The sequence below is a fragment of the Scyliorhinus torazame genome, chromosome 6 (assembly GCF_047496885.1).
Source record: "Scyliorhinus torazame isolate Kashiwa2021f chromosome 6, sScyTor2.1, whole genome shotgun sequence".
NCBI lineage: Eukaryota > Metazoa > Chordata > Chondrichthyes > Carcharhiniformes > Scyliorhinidae > Scyliorhinus > Scyliorhinus torazame.
Window position 1 is genome coordinate 180,257,390 of NC_092712.1, and position 21,160 is coordinate 180,278,549.

At 49.3% G+C, this 21,160-nt stretch overlaps 1 long non-coding RNA gene across 1 annotated transcript in view; it reads left to right on the top strand.

Moving 5' to 3' along the window:
- LOC140425754 (uncharacterized) overlaps window positions 1-21,160 on the top strand; it is a 186,639-nt gene that overhangs the window by 122,657 nt on the left and 42,822 nt on the right. The window contains exons 3-4 of the long non-coding RNA XR_011947982.1: window positions 1,327-1,430; window positions 3,908-3,990. This is a non-coding gene — a long non-coding RNA (uncharacterized lncRNA). The remainder of the gene's footprint in view (window positions 1-1,326; window positions 1,431-3,907; window positions 3,991-21,160) is intronic.

The window sequence follows — 21,160 nt, forward strand, 5'->3', positions numbered from 1 at the left end:
CTCTGGGAGATTGGTTTGGAAATCCCATAGTGGGTACGGTCTTCAGTAGAGAGCTGTCCTCCTCCTCCCTCCTCACAGAGTTTCTCCTCGCTGTAGCTTCTTCTCCATTTATTGGTCATGTTGCAGGACCCAGTAACATTGTTACCAGAGTCCTGTACCATATGGAGAGTAGAGGTGATTATCCCCTTTTTCCTTCCTGAATGCATGTATAAATTCACTAACAGTCCTTTGCAAACAAATGACACGATTTCCACAAGCGTTTCCACAGCGGTAATTCACCTGCAAGTTGGATGTCTGCCTCTTTAAGTAGTGCTGATGTTGGGAATCCAAGAGCAGCTGAACTCATGTTTAACTGCCTATCACATCTTTTCAATGGACCTGTATGGTCAATTCTAAAATGTGCAACAACAGCCAGAACAGCTGATTGATGTTACAGTCAGACCATGTCTTAGGCATGGGCATTACACAGAGCCACGCTGGAAATGTCCGGCCCATATTACAGACTTCGACGATTCTGTACTGTCGATATCAGTGGCTCTGTGGAGCCCAAATGCAAAGCCCACACCGCTATAAAGTTGAATCAGACAAAAAAAAAATATCGCTATTTTGCCCATCATTTCTGTGCAAAATGATGTAAACTCAAATTTGCTGTTCTCCTTAGGGTGCTGAAATCATTGTTAATTGAATAGCAGGGTGAAAACGGCAAAAGTAGCTGCAACCCTTCCAATCAGCTCTTCTAATCTGTCGATGTTGGGAGAAAGAAAGGATTGATTTGTAGCGTCAAAACAACAACATGGCTGAGATTGGCAACTGCACATGGTGGATTACAGATAGTAATCATATCTCATCATTCCACGACACAGCACCTTAGTGCTCTAACCCACCGTAGTTCAGTTATGAGTTGAGAAAAATTGGATCAGAGCATGGTTTTTATTGTGTTTGTGGCATTCTGCAAAAAAAATCAATTGGAAGGAAATGGTTGGGCAGTATTGTTGCAAAAATAGACATTAAGTACAGTTTAAGAATCAGGAATACCCCCAGTTTGTCTGGGAGGGGCACATTGTGCTGTAGTGCAACATCCTTCAAAATAATGCACATAGAATGTTGTATAGGGATAGATTGTGTATGCATCAATTAATATTTGAACTTTAGATTTCTACACAATTGTGAAGAATAGATTTAACCATTACACAGCTGATTCATAAGTTTAATGGTGAAAATATGATGCAGCACATTGATGTGTTTAGCATGCTTGAATAATCTAGGCATATAAATCGAATGTAAGTAGTAATTCTGTAATCATTTTTGTTTTCCTTTTCATCCCAGGCAGTTCTTTTCAAATCAAATCCTTCTTAGAATCAACTGTTGTTCCTAGCAAATAAGAGCAGATCTACAGAAGGCTCCTTTGCAATAAGTTGGCACAATCCAAGGTAAGAGCTTAATTACCAAGTATTTTATGTATCAGGCCACAGGGCTTTGTATTGTTGCATATGTTGAATGTGCTGATAACACTTTTACACACATTTAGCTCGATCTTGGATATAAAAATATAACTTGTTTTATTCCCCTTGCACACGCACACAAGTTCAGCCTGATTTCAACGCCTTTACAACCTGTATAAAATCTTCTGAGATGTTTTCAACTTTCACAAAGCATCTGAATCAGTCTGACTCAGGAATATTCTGCAAGAGACATGGAAAATGAGGAGTTTTAAAAAATAGTTTGCTTTGTACTGCCACAAGAGCAGGTTACAAACATATTAGCACATATCCTAGGAGTGTACCCTCAATCCAAATCAGCCTGTTAGTGTGTGTTCAACGATAAGTTTTACTTAATAACAAGTCGCACCAGAGAAAAAGAGTTGGGGGCTTTAATTGCTTTATGTGCAGCCTAATTGCAGACAGGCTGCTTCACGAAACATGCTCTGCCAGGAGGAGTGTGACTGCACTTGGCCCTGTCTAATTAATCCTGTGATACAAACCTTCTGGCTTCAATTTTCACTTTTCTGTCTCTTTTTAAAGGTGATAATAAAACTGGAAATTTATGTTGGTTACTGTATGATTCTAACTGTGCCAGATGAACACAAATAAAACCATATGGATGAACAGGATTTCTCCTTGCTTTCTGGCTCTGCTCTCATGTGAGGTTTTGCAAAGGATTTCATACTTGTTGTGTTCTCTGGTAACAAGATGATAGTCAAACGATGTGGAAAAAGGAAGAAAAACTTGACGCTTTTCTGTAACAGCGAACGTCCCATATGGAGGAGTGCAGGGTGACAATATTGCACTTTGTCTCAAGTTAGGATAATGTAGAACAGGGACAATACAGCACTTGTGAAATTATTTGAATAAAATAAACACAAGCACTCTTTTATTAAAATTGAAGCGGCATATCTGTGAATCATGGTGACTACAGTCTAGTGCCTGACAAAGTGTAATGGTTTCAAATCCTCTAAGGCTTTGCTTTGTAGTATTTACAAGAGTGAGCAAAAATAGTTTTGTCAATAACCTATCTGTATTGTGCGTTTTGGGTTGGCATTTCTTTATAGTAACACTCTAGAGTGAGCATAATAATAATAAACTGGAAAACCATTGGACCATCTTTCTAATGGGCAACATTCAGATTAAACCAGTTCAGGTCACATTTTGAAGAAAATATCAGGATGACTGTTAAACGATGCTGCATCAAATTCCAAGTCCAGAAACATTGGCATGCTATATGCAGCGAGGCAGAAGAGAGATAGATGAGTGCTAGGGAATAGTAGCAATTGGGAAGCATTGAAATACAGGTAACACGGAGGACCTCAGAATGTAGCAGCAGAGCCTCAGCTGTTTTTCATGGAAGACCAGAGCAGTGAGTTGAGAGGATATCACAGGGAAGGGGAGGAATTATGTGTGTGGTTGCTCTGCTCACCCATGCACAAATTTAAAGGGCAATGAAAAGAATTGGTGAGTTTGGTATTCCACTTCAAATCTAGGGGTCTGGATTCTACGCTCCCCGACACCGAAATAACTTTTGGCGACAGGGTGGAGAATCCATTTTGGCGCCGAAATCGGGAGCGGCGCGATTTTTAAATTCTCCGCCCCCGAAAATCTGTGTACTCGTGGAGTACGCCGCGCAGAGTATCCACTGCCTCTGTCCAATGCCTGAGGGCCCCCCCCCCCCGCGATGCTCTGTCCCCGACCGGCCAAATTCCCGATGGCGTGGCACTCGTGTGGTCCCACCGTCCAGGATCCTTGCGTGGCTGCTGAAGACTCAGTCCGGGGCCGCCACAGTCGGGAGAGGGCCGATCGGCGGCAGGGGGTGACTTCATTCGGGGCTGGGGGCAATGTGTGTGGGCAGTCCAGGGCATGCAAGCGGCCAATGCGGGGCACTATTTTGCCAGAAAGGTCCGCAAATATGTCCGCCATGGAGCACGCCGCGGTCGCTGCAGGCCGTCGCAGTGTCATGCGCGGCCTCTGACCCGGAAGTGCGAGGGGCCATATTGGCAGCTAGAGCTGCAAACTCTACGACGACTCCCTGCTAACCCCCAGCAAAACGGGGAATTTGTGGCCTTTTGACGCCGGTTTTCCTGGCATAAAAGATCACAGTTTTCCCAACGGCGTGGGGACTTCGTCACAAAAACGGAGAATCCAGCGTATCTAGAATTTGCACCTCAGTTCTGATCATCTATTTGGGAATTATTATTTGGAGGACAAATCTGAATTTAGACTCAGCAACATTGTGTGCTTCGAATGATAATCCAAATGAATTTCTTTAAATTGCCTGTGATGCAAGACAAGTTCATTTTTGAAGGGAATGGTAGGATATTTAGCTCCAATTCATGAGCAAAATGAGTGCTTTGGGTGAACAGGACCACCGCATCTCTCATCGGACTCTAAACGGTAGCTCTTTTCTCTCCCTACAGATGCTGCCACACCTGCTGGTATTTTCCAGCATTTTCTCTTTCGCACCACATCTCTCACTCCTCAATGAGGGAAAATGATCAAGGTGAGCACAGAACTAGACATTGCGGAGGTGATGCCATTCTAGGCCAGCATTGTGAAATTCACAATTTGTTCTGGAATTTTTTTTAAAGGTGTTCTGCAAAACGTACTGAAACTTAATTTCAACTAAGACAACCAGTAAAAGAATGGGTCTCAGAAAGCTTCCAATTCATTTGCCATGTTACTTAAAATAATATAAGCTCTGAGTTTTCAAGAAAAGTGTACACTATCCCACCTTTGATACCTGTAGAACATGGACAATCTAACCAGTAACATCTAAAGTACAAGAAAAATCAAATATCAGAGAGCTTACATTAAAGCTCAGCCATAATACCAGTTTGTTGTTTCCACACTATCCTCAGTCAAAACTGCCCAATTGAGTGTCAGAGTCAGGTCAGCATCATGTGGTCTCCTCTTGCCCAGTGAGAACAGATTGGGTTTGTTTCAGTTGTGTGACTTTCAATAATCATTATTGCTCGACATCTGAATGCTGCTTGACACACGGCACTATCCAACATATGTGTAGTATATTTATGTCTGTTTGGACTTCAATGAGATTTATGCCATAAATTCTCAAATGTTTCATTTTAACACACTCAAGTTACAATGTGTGAACATAAAAATTAGGCTTCCATACTTGTGGTGTCAGCCAAATGACAATAGCACTGTATGCTTAAAAAATGGTAATTTTTCCTCTCGCATAGAGATTAGGGGCAGGATCTATCGGAAAAGCATTTAAAGGTGTGTTACGCCTGAGAGGCAGCACGGCGCAATGTGGCCAGTAGGTGCCGAGAGACCCCCTTCCGGGACTGACCCAACTCACCACGCCTCGCGAGATCTAACCTGATCTCGCGAGGTGTTGCAAGGTAAACCCACCCATTGTGGATGGGTCATTTTTTGGTAAATTGGCATATTAGAGTACGACAGCTAGTCTCACTTTAATATGCACTCCCACGATCTACCCAAGGCATGGGATCTCACCCATCGCCTTGGAGATGTTGGACGAGCACTGTTCAGTGATGGTCTCCACAAATTGGGACCAGACGAAAACGCACTCGTGAGGATCTCCCAGGGTATCGGAGGCCCCCAGATGCTTTCCCTCTGGGTAGGGTGGCACCCTGGCACTGCTGATGCACCCTGGCACTGCCAGAATGGCACCCTAGCAGTGCCACCTGGGTGCAAGCCTGGCACTGCCAATGTGACCAGGTGGCACTGTCAGCAGAAAGTGGGACTATGTGCGGCCTTGTCTGGGCGTTCCCTGCTGAGGCCCTGTATCTACTCGAATGTGAGTTTAATAGCGTGGTCTTTCTCAGCACTCCACACACCGGAAAACACCCAGCTAAATGCGCGCTATGGGACTCTGTTCCCATTCGGGTAGACTCTGCCCTAAGTGCCATTTCATGTGGGTTGGCTGGGAGTTTCTCTACGACTCTGTCGGCGAGTTCGCCACCACTATCTAATCACACTTAGTCACTTTTTCGGGCCCTCAGGAGTTTTTCTCTGGGCTAGCCCACACTTAAAAACATTTTCCATCACTGGAAAGTTGAATTCATTGGACAGACCGGCTCCTCGGAGTGTGGCGGAGGGAGCACTTCAGCCGGTCGAGTGTCCTGAAATACAGGTTCTCACTTCTGCAGGTGGTCCAAGTGCTCCTGTGGACCTTCCCCTGAACCCAGACTTTATATGAACCCGAACCCATTTTTTCCAGCACTACTCCTGGGAGCCACAATGCTCTGTCACCAAAAGTTCAAACATAGGCGGCATCCCCAGTGTAAAATGTCCACCCTGGCATCCTCAAATCGTGTTGCCTCTTCTGCGTCACCTGCCGCACTGCCACTTCCCTGCCGAGACTTGGAAATGTCAGACTTAGATGGGTCCTGAGCCTAAGGCCCATCAACAGCTCACCAGGGCGATTCCTGTTGTCACATGGGGCGTCGTGTGATCACTAAAAAGGAACCGTGCCAGCCACATGTCCATGAACCCAATGGATTGCTCCTATTTGTTTTAAAATTTAGAGTAGCCAATTATTTTTTATTCCAATGAAGGGGCTCCAAAGCAATAAAGGACCAATCCAACTAATTTTTTCCAATTAACCGGCAATTTAGCATGGCCAATCCACCTAGCCTGCACATCTTTTGGGTTGTGGGGGTGAAACCCACGCAGACAGGGGAAGAATGTGCAAACTCCACACAGACAGTGACCCGGGGCCGGGATCGTACCTGGGTCCTCAGCGCCGCAGTCCCGGTGCTAACCATGGCGCCCTTGGATTGCTTCTTTAATCCTCTTTTGAAGATCTGGACCACTCCTTCCATAAATCATTGGACGAGGCACGATACGGGGTGGTCCAAATATGTTGAATACCGTTCCTCTTCATAAACACAGCAAATTCTCCGCTAGTGAACAAAGTCCCATTGTCCGTCACTCAAGGATCCCATGGGTGATTAAAAAGCCCCGTAGTTTCTCTATCGTAGCCCTGGACGTTGTGGAGGTTATCGTGCACACTTCGAGTCACTTTAATTAGGCATCCACGATCACGAGGAACATGAACTCCATGAAGGGTCCTGCAAAATCCACACATAAGTGAACCCATGGGCATCCTGGCTATTTTCAGTGATGGAGGGAGGCTGGTTTTTATGCTCCTGGCACACTGGCCAGCTGCACACAACCCTCTTGACGTCACCAGAAATAACTGCGGGCCATCATTTTATCTTAGATGCCCCCAAATAGCCACTGTGCAAATCCTGTAGCAGAGCGTCCTGAACCTGCAGGGGGATAACCACGTGAGCTCTGCACAACATGACGCAGTCTTTAAGACTGAGTTCGGAAAACATCTGGGAGAACAACCGGAAAGTTATGGAAGGGCCTCCTTTTTCCCGCCACTTAACAGCATGAGGCGAAGCTTTGCCAATTCCGGGCCGTGCTATGTTCACGCATGCACTTGAGAAGCCGTCATTGTAAGGTGTCCTTTAAGCTGAGCGTTGCAATCACCTAATCCACCACTGGCGGGGATGTGGCGTTCACGGGCAATGGCAGCCGGCTGAGGGTGTGTGCATGGGCAATTTCGGTAGCTGGTCGGTGTTGAAATGAATTTTTGTACGCAGTGAGCTGGAGTGCTCAACGTTAGATCCTAGCCGTTGCGATCGGTGGGATTCCCTTATCCTCCCAGAAGAGGCTGAGCAGTGACTTGTGGCTCGTGACAAGAAAAAAATGTCTCCCATAAACGTACAAATGGAATTTCTGCCAAATATCACTGCCAAGCCCTCTTTCTCTATCTTAGGGTAATGGTGCTCTGCATCCGCCAGGGTCCTAGAAGTGAATGCAATGGGGCGCTCGAGCCAAGGTCCAATGCATGGGCAAGCACCGCCCCGATGCTGTAAGGGGAAGCATCACATGTCAAAATTAGAGGCCTAGCCGGATCTTAATGCACTGGGGGACAGACACTTCTTAACAGCAACAAATGCTTTGTACTGTGAAGTGCCCCAGCATCATTCCTGGTCCTTCCGTAATAAAGCATGGAGCGGAGATAAGAGAATGGTCAGGTTGGCAATGAACTTCCCATAGTAGTTGACCAATCTCAAAAATGAGCGGAGATCCGTGGCATTCTTCAGGGTTGGGGCCCTTTTTATGGCGCAAACCTTATCTTCCACAGGGTGCCGGCCATCTCTGTCCACCATATAACTGAGATAGATCACTGATCTAGCACGGAACACACACTTGCTCCTCTTCAGCCGGCACCTAGATGGGAAAATCAGCGGAGCACTTCCTGCAGGTTTGTTATATGTTCTTTTCCATAGATCCCATAATAGCACGGCTTCCAGTTAGACAGCCACCTTCGGCAGACCCTGCAGAATATTCTCCATCACCCACTGAACAATTGCCAGAGCCGACGACACTCTGAATGGGAGGTGGGTGTACTCAAACAACCCCCGATGAGTGTTGATGGTTGCACACTTACTGGACTCTGGGTTGAGCTCCACCTGCAAATAAGCATGGCTTATGTCTAGTTTTGTGAAAAGGAGTATTCTCCAGTCATTCTGACATACAAATCCTATGCCCTCAGCATCGGGGAATGATCCGGATGCGAAGCCCTGTTCCCGGTGAGCTTGAAATCGCCGCAGAGGCGGACAGTTTTATTGGGCTTCATTACTGGCACCACAGGTGCAGCTCATTCCGCAAACTGAACCGGGTATATGACCCCCAGATCCTGCAGGCGCTGAAGTTCTGCATCGATCTTCGCAAGTAATGCGTACAGTTCTCACCCTGAAATATCGGGGTTGAGCAGCAGCATCTACGTAGATATGGGCTGTAACCCCCTTTATCCTGCCCAGACCCTCCTGGAACACCTCGAGATATTTACCCAGCATATCATATAGATCACCGGTGCCCACCCCATCCTCATTGTCAGTTTAATGACTCAGAGGAAGCTGGCAGTAAATGAACATAATTTTATTTAGCTATTTGCAAATTCCTGCTGAAGGCAGCATGTCACTCCCAGCACAGTCACTGCTGAGAGGACTAAAATCTCCAGGCCCTGCTTTGGGTTGGTTTTATATTAGTTTATAACCAGACTCTGATGGGTGGCCTCCGCCCCCTATCTGGGACGTTCATACTCCACGAGTCCCACGGGGAGATCAATCACGGTTTCCTCTTGGTTCTCGTGGGGGTTATGACATATTGCATAAGTAAATAATCCTAAACATGAAACAGTTTGGTGTTTACTGCAGTTCACAATAACATTAAGTTTAGTTTTGCAGGAAATATGTTTCCCTCTTAAAGCAAGCAAGAATTTGCACTTACATAACACGTTTTGGCAATAATAGCATGTATTTGTATAACACGTTTGATGTAATAATACCTACCAAGGCATATCACTATAAAACACCATGCATTAAGGAAACATCATAAAGCAAAATTTGACACCAAGCACAAAAAAGGAAATATGAATAGGTGTCTGAAAGCTTGACAGGAAACCAATGTAGGTCAGCAAACATAGCAGTGATGGGTGAATGGGATTTGTTGCAAGTTTTTTTAAAATTCATTGTTTACGGGATGTGGGCTTCAAAGGTGAGCTACCTTCTTGAACCACTGCAGTCCACGTGGTGTAGATACACCCATTGTGCTTTTAAGGAGGGAGTTCCAGGATTTTGACCCAGTGACAGTGAAGGAATGGCGATATATTTCCAAGTCAGGATGGTGAGTGATTTGGAGGGAACTTCCAGGTGGTGGTGCTTCCATGTATCTGCTGTCTTTGTCTTTCAAGGCGGTTGTGGTCATGGGTTTAGAAGGTGCTGCCTAAGGAGTCTTGGTGAGTTACTGCAGTGCATCTTGTAGATCTTACACACTGCTGCGACTGTTCGGTGGTGGTCGTGGGAGAGAATGTTTGTGGAAGAGGTGCCAATCAACTGGGCTGCTTTGCCCTGGATGGTGTTAAGCTTCTTGAATGTCGTTGCAGCTGCACTCATCCAGGCAAATAGGGAGTATTCCATCATACTCCTGACTTGTGCCTCGTAGGTGGTGGACAGATTTTGGGGAATCCGAGGTGAGTTACTCGCTGAAGGAGTCCAGCCTCTGACCTTCTCTTGCAGCCACAGTATTTATATGGCTACTCAAGTTCAATTTGTGGTCAATGGTAATCCCCAGAATGTTGATAGTGGGGGATTCAGTGATAGTAATGCCATTGACTGTCAAGGTGCGATAATTTGATTCTCTCTTGTTGGAGATGACCATTGCCTGGCTCTTGTGTGGCACTAATGTTACTTGCCATTTGTCAGCCAAAGCCTGGATATTGTCCAGGTCTTGTTGCATTTGCACATGGACTGCTTCATTATCTGAGGAGTCGCAAATGGTGCTGAACATTACTCAATCATCAGCAAACATCCGTACTTCTGACCCCATGTTGCAAGGAAAGTCATGATGAAGTAGCTGAATATGATTGGACACTATCCTGAGGAACACAAGCAGTAGAGTTTGGGGTGACCTGAAGTTTAGAGAGGGTAAAATGAAGGAAATAAATGAAAAAGGAAAGAAACAAGGAAGGAAAGAATTGCATTCACGTAGTGCCTTTCATTTATCCCAAAACGTTTGATAGCCGATTAAGTGCTTTTGACGTGAACTTACTCGCTGTCGTAACCTAGGGTAGAATGTGGGAGGCTGGCAGGAATGCTTTGGAATAGCCAAGTCTAGAGGTTCCAATGGCATGAATGAGAGTTTCAACAGGAGATGAGCTTAGGCAGGGGTGAGTTGGCAGGTGTTATGGAGGTGGAAAAAGGCAGTATTAATCATCAATGAAATGAGGTTGGAAGTTCTTCACTAATCAAATCTAACACTACAATTGGAACCAGTGTGGTCTATCCTCAGACAGTTGCCAAGGAGAGGACGGGGGTCAGTAGCTTTGTGGTGGGGACTGAAGACAATATGCAGGATTTAATGCTCCCCTGGTGGTGATTTTGGAGGCTGAGGTTTATTTAATTTGATGGGAAGGTTCGGAGAGGGGATCCCCCTGCCTTCCAGCCTCCACCCGATTAAGTCTGAAATGGGAAGATTCATAGACAGCCTTCCTGCCAAGATGAGGCGGTGGTGCAGGGGTATCATCGCTGGATTAGTAATACAGAGTCCTAGGGTAATCTCAGGGGACCCAGGTTTGAATCACACTACAGCAGATGGTGGAATAAAACATCTAATGATGACCATTGTCATAGAAAACCCAACTGGTTCACTAATGCCCTTTGGGGAAGGAAACCTGCCATCCTTAACTGGCCTGGCCTACATGTGACTCCAGACCCACAGCAATGTGGTTGACTCTTCAATGGCCTGGCCAGCCACTCAGTTGTATTCAACTGCAACAAAGAAAACATAAAGGAATGAAACTGGACTTCCACCTGGCATTGGCCTAGGCACCAGAAATGACAACGGCAAACCCAGCACTGTCGACTGTTATTCTTACTAACATCTGGAGGCTTGTGCTAAAATTGGGAGAGCTGTCTCATGGATAATTAAGCAACATGGTCATACTCACAGAATCATAACTTGTAGATAATGTCCCAGGCACCACCATCACTACTCCTGGGTATATCTTGTCTCATGGAGGCTCACCTCTCTCAGAGGAAGCAGCACAGTGATATACAGTAGGGAGGGAATTTCTCTGGGAGTGCTCAACACCGACTCTGGACCTCATGACATCTCATGGCACCATGTCAAACATGGGTAAGGAAACCTCTTACTGATTATCACGTCCTGTTCCATCTTCAGCTGATGAATCAGTACTTCTCCATGTCGTGCATCACGTGGAGGAAGCACTGAGGGTGGCAAGGGTGAAGAATGTACACTGGATGAAGAACTTCAGTGTCTGTCACCAAGAGTGGCTTGGTAGCACTAGCACAGACTGAACTGACTGGTGAAGGGGGGGTTCAGCGATGATACCTCTTAAAACTGAATAGCCAGCATGCCACTAGAGTCGTTTTACATAAGTTACTTTATTAAGGATTGAGATGTATGATTCTGAGTGTACTGAGTAATCATTATTAACCATTAAACATGTATTTTTAGGACATAGCAGTATTAAGTAATAAAATGGGATTAAGGATAGCTAACTTGACCAAAAGGACTTCACTTCTGATATCGGAGGCGGGATTCTGCCGTAATCGGTGGGGTGGGCATCTCCGGCGGGAAGGAGTGGCATGAACCACTCCGGCGTCGGGCCGCCCTAAAGGTGTGGAATCCTCTGCACCTTCAGGGGCTAGGCCGGCTCCAGAGTGGTTTGCGCCGCACCGGCCGGCGGGGAGGGGGCTTGGGGCCATGCCAACCGGTGCCGAAGGGCCTCCGCCGGCCGGCGCGAGTTGGCGCATGCGCGGGAGCGCCAGCGTGTGCTGGCGTCATCGCAGCGCATGTGCAGAGGGCTTCGCCTCCTAACCAGCCATGGTGGACCGCTACAGCCGCCGCTGCGGAAGAATATAGTGCCCCCACGGCACAGGCCCGCCCGCAGATCGGTAGGCCCAGATCGCGGGCCAGGCCACCATGGCGGCACCTCCCGGGGCCAGATCTCCCCGCGCCCCCCTGAGAACCCCGGAGGCCGCCCGCGCTGCTAGATCCCGCCGGTAAGGACCTACTCTAATTTACGCTGGCGGGACCGGCAAAAAATGGGCGGTCACTTGGCCCATTGCGGGCCGGAGAATCGCCGGGGGGGCCGCTGCCAGCGGCTGCCGACCGGCGAGGCGCGATTCCGGCCCCCGCCAAAACCCCAGCGCCGGAGAATTCGGCAGCCGGTGGGGGCGGGATTCACGCCGCCCCCCGGCGATTTTCCGACCTGGCGGGGGGTCGGAGAATCCCGCCCCTTGTCTTTGTGAAACAATCCAGGATGCGGGTTGTGCTGTCCTGCTTCTCAGAGACAATGAATGCACAACAAATTACTAGTAAGTACAGCTGACAGGATGAGGATCAATCATGCATTGCTTGCTATTGGGTGAAGTTTAAACATTGCTTGCAATTCTATTGAATAAGTTTAAACGTAGCAGCTTCAGGGATTGTATCGCGTCAAACTGGGTTGGACTATTGATTTTTGAATATTGTATAAGTACTATGTTCTGGCCTTTGTTCGGCAGAACAGATCTTGGCAGATATCCAGGTCTGTTTCCCGTGTACATGTAACAAGCTTGATTAAATAGCCATTTTGTCCAGATTGTCGATGTGTCATTTCCTCTCTGCACTGAGTTGGGCCACAGGGAATAACCCCACGTGGAAGCCAACTCAATACACCGCTCCAACAACTGGGTTCTAAAGGATATAGTTGCTAGACTGGGACTGCGGCAGGTGGTGAGGGAACCAAGAGAGAAAAACATACTTTTTTTTTAATAAACAATTTTATTGAGGTATTTTTGGCATATAAAACAGCAACATCATACCGTAGTGTACAAAAAGCAAACAAGACATAATGCAATCGGCGCCCCTCTCGCAAGAACCTGAAGAGTTGGGTGTTCTGGGTCACACACAGGTCACCAACACTTGAAGTAGTGCAACACTATTTTATTAAAAGGTTAATTATTTAAACATACTTGAACTGTGGGTAAATACGATACCAGCTTTAACTAAAGACCTTTGCCTTGTCCTAACCAGTTGATGCACTCAGCACATGGTGAATGTCTGTGTTGCAGGTTGTGAGCTCTGTGCTCCTACCTAGCTGCTACTCGAATGAGTGGGAACTCTGATGCCCCCTATCTTTATAGTGCGTGTGCTCTCACTGGTGATTGGCTGCGGTGTTGTGTATGTTGATTGGTCCCACTGTGTGTCCATCAGTGTGTGTCTGCACTATGATATACTGGTGTATATTATGACATCCCCCCATTTTATATCAAAAAATGTGCCTGTGTGACAATAAATAGTGTGTGGTGAATGTTCCTGACTCCGTGTGTGCAAAATATTTACAGGACTATGTACATAAAACTAAGCTATTTACATGGGAAGGTGCCTGGTGCAGAAAAAAACAGTGTGTCACACAAATAACGAGGTGAACACTATATACAAACCACTTGAACGATTAAACGGAAGAACAGAACAGACCAGAGAGTCCATTAGTGCGCAAAGTTCACAAATTAAGTCTCTGAGGTGGGCGACGAATTCTGGTTGACCGCCTCAAGAGTGGGTCAGGAGCCACCAGCTGAGGAGTGGGCTGGACTGCGTCAGAGTTAGGAGGATGCAGAGTAACCGGAATCTCTGCATAGTCCAGGTCAGGGACAACAGGAGGGCGTGGCACTGGCGGAGGATCATGTAGCGAGCACAGAACGAGACGAAGGGCATGCCGATTACGGCGCAGAATGGAACCATCCGGTAGACGAACCAGGAACGAGCGGGGAGCCACCTGCCAAAGAACCACAGCAGTTGCAGACCAGCCACCATCCGGAAGATGGATGCAGACGTTGTCATCTGGAGCCAGAGCAGGGAGATCAGCTGCACGGGAGTCATGAGCCACCTTGTGCTGTGCACGAGACAGTTGTATTCGTTGAAGGACCGGAACATGGTTGAGGTCTGGGACGTGAATGGACGGCACCGTCGTCCTCAGGGTGTGACCCATGAGCAGCTGGGCTGGCGACAGGCCAGTGGACAGTGAGGCTGAGCGATAGGCCAGCAGGGCGAGGTAGAAGTCGGATCCTTCATCGGCAGTTTTGCAGAGGAGCCGTTTGACTATGTGGACGCCCTTCTCCGCTTTGCCATTGGATTGGGGGTACAGGGGACTGGATGTCACATGCACAAAGTTGTACCACCTGGCAAAGTTGGTCCATTCCTGGCTTGCGAAGCAGGGGCCATTGTCCGACATCACAGTGTGTGGGATGCCGTGACGAGCAAAGGTGTCCTTACAGGCATGGATGACTGCAGACAATGTCATGTTGTGTAAACGTACCACCTCTGGATAGTTTGAAAAATAGTCTACAATCAGAACATAGTCCCTGCCCAGCGCGTGGAACAGGTCGATGCCGACCTTGGACCAAGGGGACGTGACCAACTCATGGGGCTGTCGGGTCTCACGTGGTTGGGCCGGCTGCAACCGCTGACAGGTGGGGCAGTTGAGCACTGTGTTGGCGTAGGCCCCCGTATGCATTTGAACACGCGCTGGAGGCAACTGAAGCCGGGCCAGTACACTGCCATTTGGGCCCGTCGGCGGCCCTTCTCCACGCCAAGATGGCCCTCGTGTAGCTGTTCCAAGACGAGTGGCGCATGCTGTGCGGGATAACAATGCGGTCCAGCTTCAGGAGGACACCATCGACTACCGCCAGATCGTCTCTGATGTTGTAGAACTGCGGGCACTGGCCCTTGAACCACCCGTCTGTTTGGTGGCACATGACACGCTGTAGCAGGGTGTCAGCCGCAGACACGCGGCGAATTTGGACGAGGCGTTCATCCGTGGCCGGTAGATTGGAGGCCTCGAAGGCCACATGGGCGTCAACCTGGCAGACAAATCCCGCTGGGTCACACAGGGTGTTGACTGCCCTGGACAGAGCGTCGGCTATGATCAGGTCTTTGCCCGGGGTGTATACGAGCTGGAAGTCGTATCGCCGGAGTTTGAGCGAAATGCGCTGGAGGTGAGGCGTCATGTCGTTCTATTCTTTTTGTATTATATTGACCAGCGGGCGATGGTCGGTCTCGACGGTGACTTGGGGAAGGCCGTACACATAAACATGAAATTTGACGACACCGGTCAACAGGCCCAGGCATTCCTTTTCTCTCTGCGCGTAGCGCTGTTCCGTGGGGGTCATGGCGCGTGACGTATATGCAACGGTGGCCCATAATGAGGCTTCATCGCGTTGCAGGAGCACTGCCCCAATGGCAGATTGGCTGGCATCGGTCAAAATTTTTGTCTCTTTCGCTGGATCAAAAAAGGCCAATACCGGGGCCGTGGTAAGTTTGGTTTTAAGTTCTCTTCATTCGCGCTCGTGGGCAGGAAGCCATTGGAAGTCTGTTGTCTTCCTGACCAGGTTCCTGAGAGCTGTGGTATGAGAGGCAAGGTTAGGGATGAACTTCCCTAGGAAGTTGACCATGCCCAGAAATCGGAGGACCGCCTTCTTGTCCTCTGGCTTTTTCATGGCTGTGATGGCAGCCACCTTGTCCGCATCCGGCCGCACACCCAACTGGGAGATGTGGTCCCCTAGGAACTTGAGTTCCGTCTGGCCGAAGGAGCATTTGGCTCTGTTGAGGCGTAGGCCATGCTCCCACATGCGTTTGAACACGTGCTGGAGGCGACTGATATGCTCCTGCAGGGTGGTGGACCAAATGATTATGTCGTAAACACAGACGCGAAGACCTTCAATGCCTTCCATCATTTGTTGCATGATCCGGTGGAATACTTCTGACGCTGATATGATCCCAAACGGCATCCTGTTGTAAAAGTATCTGCCAAAAGGGGTGTTTCCTGCTGGATCTGTCCAGTTGAATTTGCCAGAATCCTTTCGAGGCGTCAAGTTTGGTGAAGAGCTTGGCCCGAGCCATCTCGCATATGATCTCTTCGCGCTTGGGGATTGGGTAATGCTCCCTCATTATGTTGCGATTCAGATCCTTTGGATCGATGCAGATTCTGAGCTCGCCGGAAGGCTTCTTTACGCACACCATGGAACTGACCCAGTCGGTTGGTTCCGTAACTCTAGAGATCACTCCTTAGTCTTGGAGGTCCTTCAGCTGCTGCTTGAGGCAGCCCTTGAGGGGTGCTGGGACTCTGCGAGGTGCATGCACCACAGGCGTGGCGTTCTGTTTGAGTAGGATCTTGTAAGTATATGGGAGCCTGCCCATGCCTTCGAAGACGTCACGGTGCTGGCCGATGATGGCGTTGAGTTGCGCCCTGAAGTCAGCATCCTGGAAGGCAGATGAGTCATCAGGACAGAGAGACTGAACTCTTTGAACGAGGTTCAGCAATTTGCTTGCCTGTGCGCCAAGCAGAGAGTCCTTCGAGGAGCCTACGATCTCGAAAGGAAGGATGGCTTTTCGTGACTTGTGCGTCACTTCGATTTGGCATGAGCCGGTAGCAGGAATGATGTTGCCATTGTAGTCCAATAGCTGGCAGGTCGATGGGAGAATGGTTGGTTTGACACGAAGGCTTTGGAAAGCAGGCCACGCCATGGGATTGGCGGAGGCACCAGTGTCCAGGCGGAATCGTATTTAGGACCAGTTGACCGTCAGGGTGGCACACCGGTCATCATCTGGATCGATGCTGTATACCGACAGCGGCTGGTGTCTTTGCTTCAGGGACAGCCTGTTTCTCATTACGACACCGACTCGAAAAGGCACCTTCGGGTCCTCGGTGTCACTGCTGTGCGGGAGGTCGGAATCGGACTCGGTGACCGTGAGTTGAATTGCCCAAACATTCCTGCGAGGCTGGCTGAAGCGATATGAATTGGAAGGCTGAGCTGCTCGACAGCAGTCAGCACTTTTGCTGCGCCACTGCGCATGCGTGGTGCGGTCCTGCGTGATGCGTGCCTGCGCATTACGTTCCTCCATGTCGCCGTCCCCTCGTTTGGTGCGTACAAGCACGGGAGTCTGCGAAAAGCGCGCGAAATGGCCGCCCTCATCCAGGCTGAGGCCCTGGAGGTGTTCAATCACTTGGACCCGTTCCGCCTCGTGGGGACCTTGCCGCACCGTTTCAGCCGCTTGTATATGGGAGTACCGACTGGTCGCATTTTCATGTAGGACACAGGTCTCGATGGCGGTCGCTAGGGTGAGTTGCTTTACTTTGAGGAGCTGCTGACATAGGGGGTCCGACTGAACACCGAAAACGATCTGGTCGTGTATCATGGAGTCGGAGGTGGGCCCGTAGCTGCAAGATTGCGCAAAGATGTGGAGGTGCGTTAAAGAGGACTGGAAAAGTTCGTCCTTACCCTGCAAACGCTGCTGGAACACGCAGCATTCAAAACTTTCATTCACCTCTACGCTGCAGTGAGTGTCAGATTTGAGGAGAACTGTCTTGAACTTCGTCTTGTCTTCGTCATCTGCAAAGGTGAGAGAGTTGAAAATATGTATGGCATGGTCCCCGGCCGTGGAGAGGAGAAGAGCAATCTTTCTGGTGTCCGAGGTGCCCTCCCTGTCTGTGGCTTTGAGGTAGAGCTGGAAGCGCTGTTTGAAAATCTTCCAGTTGTCCCCGAGGTTGCCGGCGATGCGGAGCGGCGGCGGTGGGCTGATGTTGTCCATGTTGCAGAATGACGGAATGCTGGTGGAAGGCAAATCATTTGCAGGTAGGTCTAAGAAGTGCTAGTATGCAACCACTCCTGGTATCATGATGTGTTGGGTGTTCTGGATCACATACAGGTCACCAACACTTGCAGTAGTGCAACACTATTTTATTAAAAGGTTAACTATTTAAACATACTTGAACTGTGGGCAAATACGATACCAGTTTTAACTAAAGACCTTTGCCTTGTCCTAACCAGTTGATGCACTCAGCACATGATGAATGTCTGTGTTGCAGGTTGTGAGCTCTGTGCTCCTAGCTAGCTGCTACTCGAATGAGCGGGAACTCTGATGTCCCCTGTCTTTATAGTGCATGTGCTCTCACTGGTGATTGACTGTGGTGTTGTGTATGTTGATTGGTCCCACTGTGTGTCCATCAGTGTGTGCCTGCACCATGATATACTGATGTATATTATGACAGAAATTGCCTATGCAACCCCCTACTCTACGCTACCCTAACACCCCCACCCCCCACCCCCCCCCCTCTCCCCTGCTGACAATTAATTCTCCGCGAAGAAGTCAACGAATGGCTGCCACCTCCGGGCGACCCCTGACAGCGATTCTCTCATGGCGAACTTAATTTTCTCCAGCCCGAGAAAGCTCGCCATGTCCGAAAGACATACTTCAGACTTGGGGGCTTTGAGTCCCTCCATGCCAACAGTATTCGTCGCCGGGCTACCAGGGAAGCAAAGGACAAGACGTTGGCCTCTTTCTCCTGCTGGACCCCCGGGTCCTCCAAATCCCCAAAAATTGCCACCTCAGGACTCATTGTTACCCGAGTTTTCAATACCCGGGACATGACGTCCGCGAATCCCTGCTAATACCCACTTAGTTTTGGACACACCCAGAACATGTGTACATGGTTCGCTGGTCCTCCGGCACATCTAGCACATTTGTCCTCCAGCCCAAAGAATTTGCTCATCCGGGCCACCGTCATGTGGGCCCGATGTACGACCTTGAACTGGATCAGACTGAGCCTGGCACATGTTGCAGTCGTGTTTACTCTACTCAAAGCGTCTGCCCATATGCCGTCCTCTCTCTCCCCCCCGAGCTCCTCCTCCTACTTAAGCTTCAGTTCTTCGGTCTGTGCCTCCCCTGCTCCCATTAGTTCTTTATAAATGTCGAAGACTCTCCCCTCTCCCACCTCTCCTCTGGAAACTACCCTGTCCTGGATCCCCCATGGTGGGAGGCGTGGGAAGGATGGAACCAATCTGCGAACGAAATCCCGCACCTGCAAGTACCTGAAATCATTCCCTCTCGCCAGCCCTAACTTCCCTTCCAACACCCTCATGCTCGGGAAGCTCCGTTCCAGGAACAGATCGCCCATCCTCGCAATCCCCGCCCTCCGCCATAATTGGAACCCACCGTCCATATTCCCCGGGGCAAATCGATGGTTACCGCAGATTGAGGACCAAACCGATGCTCTCACTTCCCCTATATGCCTCCTCCACTGGCCCCAGATCTGTAAAGCCCCCACCACTGGTGGAGTATCGTGCTGGCGGGAGCGGCAGAGGTGCCGTAACCAAGGCTGCCAAACTGGTGCCCCTGCACGAAGCAGCCTCCATCCGCTCCCAAACCGACCCCATGTCCACCATCCATTTCCTTACCAGGCTATGTTAGCTGCCCAGTAGTAATTGCTAAAGTTCAGCAACGCCAGCCCCCCATCCCCTCGGTTCCTCTCGAGCATCGCCTTCCTCACCCGTGGGGACTTTCCCGCCCAAAGAAATCCCAGGATAATTTTATCTAGCCTCTTAAAGAAGGACCGCGGAATGAAAATGGGGAGACATTGAAATACGAACAAGAATCTCGGGAGAATCGACATCTTCACCGTCTGCACTCTCCCCGCCAATGACAGCAGGAGCGCATCCCATCTCCGTCAACCGGGACAAGTTTAGCTTATGCAACTTACCCCAGTCTCGTGCTACTTGTATCCCTAAATATCTGAAGCTTTCCCCTACCAGCCTGAACGGCAGCCCCTCAGCCCATTCTCCTGACCTCTCGCCTGCACTACCCACATCTCGCTCTTTGCCATGTTCAATTTATATCCTGAGAACTGACCAAATTCCCTCAGGGTTTCCATGATTCCGTCCATCCCCGCCATCGGGTCTGGCACGTATAACAGCAGGTCATGCACGTATAACAAGACTTTATGTTCCAATCCCCCCCAGACCAGCCCTTTCCAGTCCCTTGAAGCTCTCAGAGCAATTGCCAGCACCTCTATAGCCAGCACAAACAGCAGTGGGGAGAGGGGGCATCCCTGTCTAGTCCCGCTGTGCAGTCTGAAGTAGTCCGATGATGTCCTGTTCGTCCTCATACTAGCCTCTGTGGCCTGATATAGCAGCCTAACCCAGTCAATGAATTCCACCCAGAACCCAAAACGTCCCAGCATCTCCCATAAATAGTCCCACTCAACCCAGTCGAAAACCTGTTCGGCATCCATTGCTACCGTTACCTCTGCCTCCCTGCTCTCCGGGGGCATCGTAATCACATTGAGCAGCCTCCTTAGATTGGCCGCCAGTTGCCTGCCCTTTACGAACCCAGTTTGGTCCTCCGCAATCACGTCCGGTACACAGTCCTCAATTCTAGATGCCAAGATCTTGGCCAGTAACTTAGCGTCTGCGTTAATCAAAGAGATTGGCCTATAGGACCCACATGCCTCCGGGTCTTTATCCCATTTCAGTATAAGTGAGATAGTGGCCTGTGACATCGTCGGGGGTAATACCCCTCTGTCTCTTGCCTCATTGAACACCCTGACCAGCACCGGCCCCACTATCTCGGAGAACTTTTTATAAAACTCCACCGGATATCCATCCGGCCCGGGGCTTTACCCGACTGCATGACCTTCAGGCCCCCCAGTACTTCTTCGGTCCTGATCGGTGCCCCCAGCCTGTCTACCAACCCCCAACCTACTCTTGGGAAAGTCAGTCCGTCCAAAAAGCGCCTCATCCCCTCCGGTCCCGTGGGGGGTTCCGAGGTGTACAGCTTGCTATAGAAGTCCCTAAACACCTTGTTCAGTCCTACTGGGTCCCCCACCAGGTTTCCCTCCCTGTCGACTACCTTTCCTATTTCCCTAGCCTCTTCTCTCTTTCTTAGTTGTTGTGCAAGCATTCTTCTGGCCTTCTCCCCATGTTCGTACATTGTGCCCTTTGCCCTTCCAAGCTGCTCTACAGCCTTCCCTGTAGACAACACCCCAAACTCAGTCTGCAGCCTCTGCCGTTTCCTGTGGTATTATCAGGTATTGCTGTACCTAAGAGGCTGATGACCATTGGTTAAACTTAGGGGTTTACCATTGGCTGTTGCTACGTAGCTCCGCCCTGACAGGCGGAGTATAAGAACCGGTGCCGTCCCAGCAGCCTTCACTTTCTGTACCGAAGCTGCTGGGGAACAAGTTCTAGTCGATTAAAGTCTTCAGTTATGAAATCACTTTGTCTTGAGTGTAATTTATCGTGCATCAATTTAATCGACGAGACTTA